Raw genomic sequence first — 10,564 nt, 5'->3', positions numbered from 1 at the left:
GACTACAATGGTACAAAACTAGAAATCGATCATAGGAAAAAATCTGAAAAGAACACAAATACATGCAGTCTAAATAACATGTTACTAAATGATGAATGGGTCAACTAAGAAATCAAATAAGAAATTACAAAAATATATGGAGATAAGTAAAAATGAAAACATAATGGTCCAAAATCTTTGGAATGTAACAAAAGCTGTTCTAAGAAAGATTATAGTAATACAGTCCTACCTCAAGAAGAAGGAAAAATCTCACATAAACTAACCTAACCTTCCACCTAAAGGAACTGGAAAATGAAGAATAAATAAAGCCCAAAGCCAGTAGAAGGAAAGAAATATTATAGCAGAAATAAAGGAAATATATACTAAAAAACAATTTTCCTCCTTAAATAGTTGTTTATTGGCAGTGGGCTGGAAAGAGCAACAGAGTTAGCATATACAGACAACACCACACACCAATGTCACATAGGAGGCAAAAGTGATGGGAAACAGCAACCTGGAGCCCCAGGTGAGGCCCACTCTTCAAGAGTGAGTATTGGAGGGGGTGAGGGATGGAATGTTGAGGGGGCAGCCTTAGAATACCTCCACGTAGTAGGCATGGTTAGAGATGAAGAGGGACTCTGGCTGCAGCCCCGGCCTGACCACTTGGGGTATACCTTCCTTGACAGGTGAGATTGTTGGCCAGAGCTCGCTTGATATACTCCTCCTCCACAGCCTTCAGGTTCTCCTTCTCTCCACCCCAGGCCTTCAGAGAAGAAGCCTGCAGGGTTCGGTTATAGAAAGTCAGGGCCCATGGCTTCAGCAGGGGGCTCTTGTTGATGGCACTGAGATTGGTGGATGCCTCCTCCTCACTCTGGCCTCCCGATAGGAAGGTGATCCCAGTAACAGTGGGGGGCACTGTGTGGCGCAGTGCTGTGACAGTTGCCATGGCAATCTCCTCATGAGAATATTTATGGATGCAGGCGTGGCCTGGGGTTTCCATATTGGGCTTCAGCAAAGTGCCTTCCAGGTTAGATGTGGTGGTCACTCAGAACCATGTAGACAGCAGACAGCGCCTTTTCAGTTACATACTGACAGCACTTCAAGTCATGGTCCCCCATCAGGGAGGAGCTCAGGCTCCACAATGGGCATGAGGCCATTCTGCTGGCAGGTGCTAGCATAATGGGCCAGAACGTTGGCATTTTCCATGATGGCAAGGGCTGAGGTGTATGTTCCCCAATCTTCACCACACAGTGCCATTTGGCAAAGTCAGCCCCATCCTTCTTGTACTGGGCGCAGCGTTCAGACAGCCCATCCAGTCCTTGGGTGGTAGTCTCGCCATTTATTCCTGCCAGGTGTATCACATCTTTGTCCACCTTGATGCCTGCAACACCGCCCTTGGTTTTGATAATTCGGGGGAAGGGATGCCTGTTGTCAGTCTTCTGGTACAATATCTTGTGGAATAGGATGACACCCCAATGCAGAGGTTCATGTGGTCGTAGGCAGTCAGCAGCAGCTGACTGTAGAAGCGCAGGTTCTCCTCCGTATTCTCAGTGCCGATCAATGAAACCAAGTGCTGGTTCTTTGAAATGATCAACAGAATTGATAAACTTTTAATTCAAGTTATTGGAGGGGGGGGGAGAGAGAAAAAAACTCATAAAATCAGAAATGAAAGGGACAAAATAACATAAACCACAGAAATAAAAAGAATTATAAGAGAATATTATGAAAAACTATATGACAACAAATTACACAACCTAGAAGAAATGGATAAATTCCTAGAACCATAAACTTTTAATATTTTTTTAAACTTTTAATATTGAATTGCAAAGAAATAGAAAATTCGACCAGAGCCAATTACTAGCAATGAATTTAAATCAGTAATAATAATAATAATAATAATAATAATAAAACTTCCAACAAACATTTTCCAGGACCAAATGGCTTCACAGATGAATCCTCCCAAACATTTAAAGGACAGTTAATATCTATTCTTCTTAAGCTATTCTAAAACACAAAAGAGGAAGGAAAGCTTCCAAATTCACTCTAGGAGACCAACATTACCGTGATACCAAAATCATATGAAGACACTCCAAAAGAGAAAACTAAGCCAATGTCTCTGATGAACATAGATGCAAAAATCCTTAAGAAAATATTGGCATATCAAATCCAGCAATACATTTTAAAAAATCATTCACTACTATGAAGCAAGATTTATTGCCGACTTTTAAGAGTCGTTCAATATTTGCAAAGCAATCAACAATACATCACATTAACAAGAGAAAGTACAAAAACCATATATGATCATCTTAATAGATGCATAAAAAGGATTTCACAGAGCACAATACTCATCCATGATAAAAAAAAAAACTCTCAACAAAGTAGGTTTAGGGGAACATAGCTCAATACCTTAAATGAAAAACCCACAGCTAATGTCATACTCAATGATGAAAAACTGAGAGCTTTCCCTCTGAGATCAAGAAGAAAGCAAGGATGCCCACTCTTACCATTTTTTATAGATATAATAGTGGAACTCCTAGCCACAGCAATCAGATAAGAGAGAGAAATAAAAAGCACCTAAGTTGGTAAGGAAGAAGTAAAACTTTCACTATTTGCAGATGATTTGATATTATATATGGAAAACCCTAAAGACCACCAAATTAATATACAGAAATCTGTTGAATTTCTATACACTAATAAAGTAGCAGAGAATTTAAGAAAATAGTGTCATTTATAATTGTAACAAAAAAAAATACCTAGGAATAAACTTAACCGAGGCAGTGTAAGACCCATACTCAGAGAACTATAAAACATTGATGAAATAAATTGAAGATGACACAAATAAATGGAAAGATATTGCATGCTAATGAATTCAAAGAACTAATATTGTTAAAATGTCCATACTACCCAAAGCAATCTACAAATTGAATACAATCTCTATCATGAGAGATTGTAATTAACAGTGTTTTTCATAGAATTAGAACAAATAATACTTAAATTTGTATAGAACCACAAAAGACCCCAAATACTCAAAGCAGTCTTGAGAAAAAAGAACAAAGCTATAGGTATCACAATCCTAGATTTCAAGATGTACTACAAAGCTGTTTTAATCAAAAGAGTATGACACTGGCACAAAAATATACATGTAGATCAATGGAAAAGAATAGAATCTAGAAATAAACCCACATTTATATTTTAAATAATCTACAACAAAGGAGGCAAGAATATACAATGGAAAAAACTCTCCAGTAAATGGTGCTGGGGAAACTGGATAGCTACATGCAGAAGAATAAAAGTGGACCACTTTTTTACAGCATACATAAAAATAAACTCAAAATGGATTAAAGGCCTAAATGTGAGATCTGAAACTATAAAATTCCTAAAAGAAAACATAGGCTGTAATTTCTTTTATATCAGCTATAGAAACATTTTTCTAAATATATTTTATCTGGAAAGGGAAACAAAAGAAAAACTATTGGGACTATAACAAAATAAAACTTTTTGAGCAGAAAAAGAAAACATCAACAAAAAAATGGCAATCTACTGAATGGGAGAAGATATTTGCAAATGAGATATTCAATTGGGGGTTAAAATCTAGAATATATCAAGAACTTTTACAACAGAGCACAAAAAAATGTATACAATCTTGTTAAAAATGGGCATAGAATGGCAACAGAGGTTTTCTCAAAGAAGACATCCAGTTGGCCAAGAGACACCTGAAAAGATGCGCAACATCACTAATCATCATGAAAATACAAACTAAAACCACACTGTGATATCACTTTACTCCTGTCAGAATGGCTAGTATCAAAAAAGACAAGAAATACTAAGTGTTGGGAAGGATGTGGAGAAAAAGGAACACTCATGCGCTCTTGGTGCAATGTGGATTGTTGCAAGTACTAAAGAAAACAGAATGGAGTTTCCTCCAAAAATTAAAAATAGAATGACCATATGATCTAATAATTCCAGTACTGGGTATCTACCTAAAGAAAATGAAAACTCCAATTTGAAAGAATATATGCACCCCTATGTTTGTTGTAGCACTATTTGTAAAAGCCAAGATATGGAAGTAACCAAAGTGTCCATTGATAGATGAATGGATAAAGAAGATGTGGTGTGTGTGTGTGTGTGTGTGTGTGTGTGTGTGTGTGTATGTGCATGTGTATGTATATGTGTAGTGCGATATTGCTTAGACTTAAAGAATGAAATCTTGCCATTTGCAGCAATGTGGTTGGAGCTAGAGGATATAATGCTAAGTGAAAAAGTCACTCAAAGAGAAATAACATGATTTCACTCATATTTGGAATTTAAGAACAATACAAACAAAGAAACCAAGAGAAAAAAAAGACAAACCAAAAAACCCTACTGTTAAATGTGGAGAACAAACTGGTGCTCCAGAATGGAGATCAGTGGGGGATGAGTGAAATAGGTAAAGGGTATTAAGAATACAGTTATTTTGATGACCATTGAGAAATATGTAGAATTGTTTAATCATTATATTGTATACCTGAAACTACTATAACACTGTATGTTAAAAAAAAACACTGTATGTTAATTACACTTGAGTAAAGAAAAAAATTCTGGGAATAATGATGCGGAACAACAGTAGAGGTAAAAATATAAAAAAGGTTTTCAATTTTGATGTGAGAGACCTGCAAGACTTGCCAGTTATCTGTGCCTTGTTTCTAATAATAATATTATAAAACACTGGCACATATTAGACAGTGTTTGACTTCAAAAAAAATTTGTGGCCATTTGTATTAAAAGTTAAAATAATTCAGTAAGTTTTTGTTCTTTGTTTGTTTAGAAATGAGAATGTGTCTTCTTTGAGCCAGCCACCTAATATATACCAATAGCATGAATTTTCCAGAAAGAAATATATGTATCATCAGAAGTTGCCTATAGACTGAAGAAATAGCATGTCTCAGACATCACTTGCTACTACTGGATTTGATGTGCTTAAATTCAATGATTCTGAATCATAGAGGATTCAGAATGACTGCAAAGTGTACATGAATGCATATATGCCCAGATCATGTTATATATTAAAGGAAGAACATAACTCAAATACTAACATGCAATTATTTTTGAAATATATGTAGGTGTCCTGGTTGAGGTTTGTTATTTTCTGCACATGAATGTCATATTGTTCCAACACCATTTGTTAAGATTATCACTTCTTCATTTAATCGCTTTTGCACATTTGTCCAAAAACAATTTACTGTATTTGTGTGGTACTATTTCTGGATTCTGTTCTACTCCTTTGATCAATATATTATTCCTTGCCATTACCATACTGCCTTGATTATTATAGTGTATTTTTTTATCTTAAAATCAGATGGATTCCTCCAAATTTATACTTCGTTTTAAATTTATTATAATTATTTTTTGCTATTCCTGTTCCTTTGTCTTCCCAAATAAATTTTAGAGTCATCAAATATATATATCCAAAAATCTTGCTTGGGTTTTTATTAAAATTGCACCAAATATTTAGATCAATTTGTAAAAATTTGGCATCTTGACTACATAGAACATATTTTCTTTTATCTTTATTATGTATTTTTTTATTGGTATACTGGACATTGTGAATGTTGTTGTTTGTCTGAATGTAGTCATCTTGTGTGAAAGGTGTTGAATTTTGTTTTGGCAAAAATAAGTAACTTGCAGATCAATTTGATCCCCTCAAGGCCTGTTTTTAATATTTTCTAAGGGAGTTCTGGGTTAGTCTTTCCTCCCAGAGATAGTTCATCTGCGCTAAGAAGTGATTCTTTTGGGGTCTCCATTACATATCCCTGAGATCACCAAATACTCTGCTCTGGCCAGAGAGCAATTTTCCTTACTTTGTGAACTTTACAACTTCCCATTACAACTTATGGGAATTAGTTAGCTTGTGACTATCTGGTCTCTCTTTGCTCAGTTTTATAGGATTTTGCATTATGCATTCACAAGGGATGGCTATATAAATATCTGGAGCTTTTCTTCTTGCATAGCTCTTGTTTATCCAGAATTCTGCCCTATAGATTCTAGCCTTCTCAGTATCCCTGTATTCTTATCTCCATCTCTTAAACTCAGCAAAGCCACCGAGCTTTGTTTAGATTCCTGATTTCTATACCCTGACTGTAGAAATTGCCCCCAAATTGAAAGCTAGACCTATTGTAGGCTTCACTTTCTTTGCTTCCCTTCTCTCAGGGATCCGAGGGCTATTCTGTCCATTATCCAATGTGTGAAAACAGCTGTTTCATATACTTTGTTCAGCTTTCTGGTTGCTTATGTTGAGAAGTGTGGTGTTGAGAAGAAGGTTATTTAACTGTGATCCTTGTTGCTACAGTGTAGCCGGAGTATAAGTCAGTTAGTTTGCTGTTTATTATTGTCTTTGTATCTGAATTGATTGGTACCATTATCAAAAGTACTCTTTCTGAGGCTTCTTTACAATTAACTGCAGAGATACTATTATTACAGTATTGATTTAAACAATGAAGATACAATTTCTAAATTATAACTACAGGCCACTCAGTCCTTTGGACTAATCTAGCACACTTGTCCATTCTTCTACCTTATATGTAGCTGTGTTTATGTACAGTGACAAGTCTTCCCAAAACTTGAAGATCTTCATCCTTTTCTCTAAATTCTCCCACTCCACCAAGAAGCCTTCCATAACTAGGTGTCAAACTGGAGTACTTTTACTGGCCAGAAAGGTAATTCATAAGTGGAGCTATCCAAACTTAATTTATGAGTTATCATTGATATAGACTATGAAGATCACTCTATCATTATAGAGAATTTTGACAAACAGAAACTAAAGACAATTCAACTTTATTAAAAACAAACTGGCATGGACACTTTAAATATGTGTCTTTAAAGATAATCATATATCCACTTCAAACTAGACTAAAGAGGCATGAACAGTGCAGTGATTTTAGACTAGATACTCAATGGGGAAAAATTGACATAAAGGAAAATGCTAGCAATATTTGAACATAGAGCTTATATTAAATAATAGTTGATTAAGTTAAATTGTCTAAATTTGATGATTTTACATTACTGAATAAAAGAATGTTCTTGTTCTTCGGAGATGTATGCTGTGGTGCTTGGAGTTAAATATTTATTATATCTCAACCTGCTCATAAATAATTTGGGCGGGAGAAAGAAAGAGTGAGAGAGAGAGAGAAAGAGAGAATGAGAAAATACATACGATCATGTGTATTCCAGTGAGAGGAAATGTTAATATTTGGTGAATCTAGGTGAAAGTTTGTGGGAATTAATTTTATTATCATTATAACATATAGCTTGGAACATATTTTAAAAATAAAACAGGTTGAAAGTAACCAAACAAAACAGAACTAAACAAACAAAAATAACACACTTATTTCTAAACGAAATAGACCTATAAGTTAGATTTGCTGACAAATTACTGTGACATCTGATTAGTCCTTAGATTATCATTTTTTTAGAGGATATTTTATATTTTTGGATCCTTATGGCATTTGTCTCTATAACACATGCTTGATTACATTCCACTTCTTGTTTTCATGTGTGTATGTCTTAATTTTTCATAATTGGATAAGCTACTTCAGGGAAGGTTATAGCCTCAATTTTGTATTGCCCAGCAACTAAGAAAGGTCTGAACATAATGTTCAGAGAATAATTCTTGAATTTGGTAAATTTACATGAATTTGGTAAGTTGATCAAGTGAAAACTTTCCCTATTATGGGCTAGGAATAATAATTATTTTTACTGGAGTTTTTACTTCCTAAACAATCAGGACAGTCATTTAATATTTTTCCTTTTAAAATGATTTTAAAATTTGGAGAAACTCAATGAGTGTTAGGCTAAGAGGAGGATATATTCTAGACCACACAAACAGGTCACTGTTCTTTTTTTGATATACAATGTAGGTCACTCTCTCTGTACTTTCATCCCCAGGCTCAGTTAGAAATTCAAAAGTGGAGCCTTACATAGTGCTCTAATTGGAAGAGGCTAGAACAAAGCACTGACATGTTAGTGAAGCTCAAAAAATTTTCAGTAGAAGAGCCGCTGTCTTTACCTTCAAAGAACTGAATAATATTTAATGTTTTGTTTTTATGGAATGTCTACTCAGAATGTTACATTAAAAAGCATTTAGGATTTCCTTGTATGGTACCAGTTGAGAAGCTATAATGAATCTTAACAATTAAGAGTAGCCATGTGTGAGCTGCATTCATGCTTCACCAGTAGGATATATATATTTTACCTTTAAAGCCATATACATTGCCTCTGTCCTGATAAATCAGTCAAATGTAGTGTTAACAATATCCTGTAGCAATGAGAAAAGTTAACCTGAACTAAGTTTGTGACTCTGTTTTGATTAGGCCACCATAGGTTCAGGGCCAAGTTTTACATCCATTCATTCAACAGTCACCATGGTGAATAGCTAGCTCTGCTGGATGCCTTTTATTTTATTTATTTTATTTTTATTTTTTTAAATTATTTATTGGTGTTCAATTTACTAACATACAGAATAACCCCCAGTGCCCGTCACCCATTCACTCCCACCCCCCGCCCTCCTCCCCTTCTACCACCCCTAGTTCGTTTCCCAGAGTTAGCAGTCTTTACGTTCTGTCTCCCTTTCTGATATTTCCCACACATTTCTTCTCCCTTCCCTTATATTCCCTTTCACTATTATTTATATTCCCCAAATGAATGAGAACATATAATGTTTGTCCTTCTCCGACTGACTTACTTCACTCAGCATAATACCCTCCAGTTCCATCCACGTTGAAGCAAATGGTGGGTATTTGTCATTTCTAATAGCTGAGTAATATTCCATTGTATACATAAACCACCTCTTCTTTATCCATTCATCTTTCGTTGGACACCGAGGCTCCTTCCACAGTTTGGCTATCGTGGCCATTGCTGCTATAAACATCGGGGTGCAGGTGTCCCGGCGTTTCACTGCATCTGTATCTTTGGGGTAAATCCCCAATAGTGCAATTGCTGGGTCGTAGGGCAGGTCTATTTTTAACTCTTTGAGGAACCTCCACACAGTTTTCCAGAGTGGCTGCACCAGTTCACATTCCCACCAACAGTGTAAGAGGGTTCCCTTTTCTCCGCATCCCCTCCAACATTTGTTGTTTCCTGCCTTGTTAATTTTCCCCATTCTCACCGGTGTGAGGTGGTATCTCATTGTGGTTTTGATTTGTATTTCCCTGATGGCAAGTGATGCAGAGCATTTTCTCATATGCATGTTGGCCATGTCTATGTCTTCCTCTGTGAGATTTCTCTTCATGTCTTTTGCCCATTTCATGATTGGATTATTCGTTTCTTTGGTGTTGAGTTTAATAAGTTCTTTATAGATCTTGGAAACTAGCCCTTTATCTGATATGTCATTTGCAAATATCTTCTCCCATTCTGTAGGTTGTCTTTGAGTTTTGTTGACTGTGTCCTTTGCTGTGCAAAAGCTTCTTATCTTGATGAAGTCCCAATAGTTCATTTTTGCTTTTGTTTCTTTTGCCTTCGTGGATGTATCTTGCAAGAAGTTACTGTGGCCGAGTTCAAAAAGGGCATTTCTATACACTAGCAATGAGACTGAAGAAAGAGAAATTAAGGAGTCAATCCCATTTACAATTGCACCCAAAAGCATAAGATACCTAGGAATAAACCTAACCAAAGATGTGAAGGATCTATACCCTCAAAACTATAGAACACTTCTGAAAGAAATTGAGGAAGACACAAAGAGATGGAAAAATATTCCATGCTCATGGATTGGCAGAATTAATATTGTGAAAATGTCAATGTTACCCAGGGCAATCTACACGTTTAATGCAATCCCTATCAAAATACCATGGACTTTCTTCAGAGAGTTAGAACAAATTATTTTAAGATTTGTGTGGAATCAGAAAAGACCCAGAATAGCCAGGGGAATTTTAAAAAAGAAAACCATATCTGGGGGCATCACAATGCCAGATTTCAGGTTGTACTACAAAGCTGTGGTAATCAAGACAGTGTGGTACTGGCACAAAAACAGACACATAGATCAGTGGAACAGAATAGAGAACCCAGAAGTGGACCCTGAACTTTATGGTCAACTAATATTCGATAAAGGAGGAAAGACTATCCATTGGAAGAAAGACAGTCTCTTCAATAAATGGTGCTGGGAAAATTGGACATCCACATGCAGAAGAATGAAACTCGACCACTCTCTTTCACCATACACAAAGATAAACTCAAAATGGATGAAAGATCTAAATGTGAGACAAGATTCCATCAAAATGCTGGATGCTTTTTAAAAAAATGTTTATTATATGTTCTCATTCATTTGGGGAATATAAATAATAGTGAAAGGGAATATAAGGGAAGGGAGAAGAAATGTGTGGTAAATATCAGAAAGGGAGACAGAAAGTAAAGACTGTTAACTCTGGGAAACGAACTAGGGGTGGTAGAAGGGGAGGAGGGCGGGGGGTGGGAGTGAATGGGTGACGGGCACTGGGGGTTATTCTGTATGTTAGTAAATTGAACACCAATAAAAAATAAATTAAAAAAATGTTTATTTTTGATGAATAAAAGTTGTATAGATTTAAGGTATGCAACATGGTGTTTTGATATGTGTGTA

The 10,564-nt window shown here is 35.8% G+C and overlaps 1 pseudogene; it reads right to left on the bottom strand.

Moving 5' to 3' along the window:
• Positions 1-570: 570 nt before the first annotated feature.
• On the bottom strand, positions 571-6,631 carry LOC100684318 (annotated as a pseudogene).
• Positions 6,632-10,564: the final 3,933 nt, after the last annotated feature.

The sequence above is a fragment of the Canis lupus genome, chromosome X (genome assembly GCF_011100685.1).
Source record: "Canis lupus familiaris isolate Mischka breed German Shepherd chromosome X, alternate assembly UU_Cfam_GSD_1.0, whole genome shotgun sequence".
Classification (NCBI taxonomy): Eukaryota; Metazoa; Chordata; class Mammalia; order Carnivora; family Canidae; genus Canis; species Canis lupus.
Note: the sequence above shows the minus strand (reverse complement) of the source record. Positions and strands in the feature narration are given on the sequence as shown.